Consider the following 4,869-nt stretch of genomic DNA (forward strand, 5'->3'; position numbering starts at 1 on the left):
TGCTGCTTTTACTTTGGAATTGCTGTTTAGTGGGTGAAAATCGAGTGTTTTTTTTTTATTGTTTTTTGTGAAATTCGATGCTGCTGCTAAATGCTTAGAAGTTTTTCCTTAAGTACGAAGTGTACTTAGTTTTGGTTTTAAAGTACAATGGCAGTATTTACACTTTACCTCCTGATCATTTAGCTCGACAATCCACTCGGATCATTAAACCAGCTTTTTCTGGTTCTTTGGGTATATTTTCTGCAATATTTACGAGTATATGATTTTTAGTGCATTTTTAACACACGGAATAAGCATTTATTTACCTTTTACTGGTGCTGGGCCGGCACGTGCTTTCTTCGGAGTCACTGCTAACTTCGTCAATATCTAAATCATTTGGGTCACTTCTTTTATGATACCTATAAAAATCATTATGATTACTTAAATTTACACATAATTCAATTTTTTAGTTAACTACCAACCTTTCCATTGTCTATGTTAAACACACTGCTATTTTTTGTTTTATTAGAGATGAATGAAAACACAGCTGTTCTATTGAGCTGTGATGCCAGATTTTATTTTTTAATCACTACGCAAATGGTTGCCATGGTTATATGTATAAATATGTAGTCAACCAAAAATTATCAGATTTTATTTATACAAAAATGTAATAAAACATTTGAAATTTTTTGCATAGAATAATGCTAAAAAATGCTAAACTAATAATCGCAAAAAGCTAAGAAAAATGCTAAATGCTAAATGAAAATTTTGTGGCTAAATACAGAAAAAAGCTAAATTTAGCTGCAAAAATGGTAAAATGGTCACACTGCGCGGAGCTGTTAAAAATTTCTCCTTTTTAGCTAGTTGGGGTGAAACACGCTCATCGCATTTTGTTAGCTTTTGACAGTTTACACGCTTGTCCGTTGTTGGACCTTCTATATATATACGTTCTCTGCTTGTAGGCAATCTCCGTGAAAAGCATTTTTAAATTAATTTTGCAAATATTTAAGATTCTTGAATTTATTAATTATTATTCCATCACTTTAATTCTCTCCACTTCGCCTTCCATTTAAGAATTATTTACAAGCAATATGTTTTTATGAACTAAAAATATATGTTAAAAAAAAATTATAAAAAGGAAGGATAACTTAAATACGTTTCCCTAACTTTGTACGAGATAGATATTCAGATATTTTAGTGATGTTTACAATAGACGTTATTTTTAATAAATTAAGAGCTTTATTATTCTGAAATATACTGGTCCTTGCTGAATTTAAGAAGGGGCATTCATTAAATGGATTATGTCGCTTTTTCGATGTAGTCGAAAACAATCAATGGCTGTTTTGTCGCCAATTTGGCGTTATGATCGGCTCATTCATTTCCGGTAATACCGGCGTGTCCAGGGATCCACATAATTTTTATATTTGTTTTCCCAACTAGTATGTTTCTAATTTGCGCAATGAGATAGGATTTGTTAAATGCATTTAGGAGATCTGAGATTGTAGACTTGCTATCAGTACATATTAATGTTTTTAAGTTAGAGTTTTGTACTAGGGATAGCGCATTATAGATGGCTGCTGCTTCTGCCGTGTAGCTCTTATATGGTAGTAAAAGCCAAATGGACCGACRATACAAACTCCAATACTTCTTCTACTAAATTCATTAAATTAGCTAAGGATCTAGGTATAACAACTACACCTGAGGAAAAGTCTATTTCTTCTGCCCCATCATGGCTACTCAAAGAATCTTCGTTCGAGCCACATCTTCAAAAACGTCATAAAAATAACACCAATTCCAGGGTATATCAAAGTTTGTTCAAAGAGCTCATTGTGCAACACTACGTAGATTGGCAATTAATTTTTACTGACGCTTCGAAGGCCGACTCCTACACGTCTTTTGCTATTGTTGACAACGTTGGAAATATGTTGAAAGCTGGACTCCTGCCCATTTACAGCTCGCTCATCGTGCCTTTCCATCATAAGATATAACAACACCAAGATTGCAACGATTTAGACAATGTCCCAACTATTAAGTTGGTTCCGAAGATTATCGTATGAATGCTTTATGGAATCGTCTAAATGTGAAATTTTCATAAAATCGATTTTTTTGTTGCATTATAGGATCGTACACTCCGTAATAAACATTCCCTCAAATTCAATCGAAATTCAAATTATTATGGTGGCTGCAGCGTTTCTTGTAGAAAGGGAACAGAGTAACTGAGCAACTCCAATCTTTGAATGAGGTTTTCTCAGAATGGTGTTTTTCAAAATGGTTTCCACTTTCAAAGGAAGAGTTTTGAAGATATCTCGTTCCAAATTTGTAAAGAACATTTTTAACGCCATTCTCTATCACGCTATGGAAGCATTTTTTTAATCTTCTTATTTTTCAAATTTCAAACAAAAAAGAGAAACTTTCCATAGCGCGATAGCGAGTTTTCTGCAGACTAATATTCTTTTTAAAATTTCTCTTTTATATAAAAATTATCGCCATCATAGACATCGTACAGGAGCTTTTTTTATATGCCATTTCAACAATTCATTTAACTATTATACATCCAATAAATAAATATAAAAACAATCATTTTGTAATCATCATGAATGTATTTATTTATAAAAAAAACGAACCGATTAGTTAATTCCATACATTAAAAAAAATTCCGAAAATCAGTGATTAAATAAATACCATGAAGTTGCTTGTATGGGTACTTTCCACACAGACGGCACATACCCACTAAATGAAATATGGAAGTAGGTATAAACAAATAACTTGCACATTACATTTTTCAACATTTTTGATAAAGTCAGATAAATGCATTATCCGCCGGAAACTAGAACAATTATGTTAATAACCAAAACAGAACAAAAAATATATTACAAAATGTTGAGTGAACGCTTTGCACTTCAAATGGAATATGGTATAGCATTTTTGGACGAACAATTAATTGCTGTAAATGTTATGTTCGCGAAAATTGTTTAACATTTTTTTATTATATTTAAATTACTTAATACTAATGGTTCTAAATTAATTAATTTAAAATATTATTATTAAATAAGCTTACATGTACAAATAGTGTGAATATTAAAAATTAGTAAATTAATACATTTCTTCTTCTTGCGTAGACGCTGCTAACGCGGTAAAACCCATTCAATAAACCTACAAGTAACAAATCCTATCCTTTTCACCCATACATACGCAGGCGAAAGCTTATAGAATGACAGAAATTACATTAAGAATGCAATAGAATGAGGGAAGACTTAGGGCAAAAGCCCAGGCAGTTCGATAGGGTTTCCTAAATATTCTACTACTAAAACGGCCAAATGCCTTGGAAAAGACACGAGTGTGTGGCCGTGTTATGCTATCCAATTTATTATTTTAAGTACGTTGTTGTTAAATTTTCAAATGAATTTCGATTATTAGAATTAATAAAGATTAAATTTACCTAGTTTTGATTAAAATTTTATTTATTGTATCAAAATATTGGTAAATATTTTCTATTTTATTAAAAATATTTGAAGAATATATCTATCTTTGTTTAAATTATTACAAATAGTTTTGTTTAGTATTGTATATATTATATTGGTGAAAATAGGCCTAGGGGAACTTACTACCCAAAAAATATCGGTAACGCGCCTATATTGCAACCTCTTTATTATTTTTAAGTACTTTTATTTGAATCTCTGTGCCGAAAAATCAACTACTTCGATCAAGTGATCTCAGCTGTTCACGACCATATGATTCTTTTGTTACTTGTATATTTCTACAATGGTAAAACCCGGGTAAATAGCAGCGCACCAGTCGTTTCTTGCCCTAGCCAGGGTAACAGCTGTCTTTTAAATCCCTGAACTATGTCAACGTCGTCGTATATCTCATACAGCTCATCGTTCCATATAAAGCGATATTCGCCGTGGCCAACGCGCAAACGATATTCCGCCGAACCTATCTCTCGAAAACTCGTAACGTCGACTCATCAGATGTTGTCATCGTTCATGTTGTTGGCAAGAGTTATTCTGCGTTGGCATTCGAGGCTGACATTGTTGTTGCTGTTAATAAGCGACGAATGTTTGGTTGCTGACAGGAGATATTTTATCTTGCCCTCGTTCACCAACAGACCAATTTTCTTCCCTTCCTTATCCATTCTGAAGAAAGCAGAACCAACGGCGCGCTTGTTGAGCGCAACGAAATCAATATCATAGGCGTACGCCAGCAGCTGAATATTCATATAGAAGAAAAACAGTTTAGTAAAATATTTCGCCGTTAAATTGTTGAGCAAGGTAAGTTTTAAATAGATTTTGTAATTTCTAAATAGATTTTGTAATTTCTAAAAGCAAAAAAGCAGCAAGCAAATAAGGAGTGAGCCAAACTACGTCAAGAGGTCCATGGAAATTTCACAAAATCACCGATTTTGAACATTAGCAGTTCATTAGGAAGGGGAGAAAACGCATACCCCGTGATATAAATAATTTTTCAAAACTCTATTTTTTGTTAAAGTTATAGAAGATTGAAATTTAGTGCCTAATAAAATTGTTTTCTCATATACTACTAGAGATAAATCGATGAAATTTTGTGAAGTCAAAGAAAATTGTTCGTGCCATATATTGAAGGCAACACAGCAGTTTAGCGCATTTCTATGAAAATTTCGAAGAGGCAACATATCCCCTTTACACATATGCCGACGGCATTTTCATTTCGGTAATATTGAATTTAGTAGAGCGAGTATTAAGACGGTTGTGTTATATTATAAAAATAAAGTACATTTTCAAAAAAAACTTTTCCAAAACATTAATATTTAGTTTAATCTTGTTAATTTACCGAAAATTTATGCGAAATGGGTTGGGAATGAGCGAAGCCTTAAATTTAATCAACTTATTCAAGCAGAAATCAAAATATCAT

At 32.4% G+C, this 4,869-nt stretch overlaps 1 long non-coding RNA gene across 1 annotated transcript; it reads right to left on the reverse strand.

Moving 5' to 3' along the window:
* Nucleotides 1-7: 7 nt before the first annotated feature.
* Nucleotides 8-505, reverse strand: LOC108967562. The gene is made up of 3 exons (XR_001993264.1): nucleotides 462-505; nucleotides 306-398; nucleotides 8-240 (listed from the first exon to the last, which is right to left on the reverse strand). It is a non-coding gene; the product is annotated as an uncharacterized LOC108967562 (long non-coding RNA).
* Nucleotides 506-4,869: the final 4,364 nt, after the last annotated feature.

Source organism: Bactrocera latifrons, unplaced genomic scaffold, assembly GCF_001853355.1.
Source record: "Bactrocera latifrons isolate USDA-ARS-PBARC rearing strain unplaced genomic scaffold, ASM185335v1 scaffold_1001, whole genome shotgun sequence".
NCBI classification, from domain to species: domain Eukaryota; kingdom Metazoa; phylum Arthropoda; class Insecta; order Diptera; family Tephritidae; genus Bactrocera; species Bactrocera latifrons.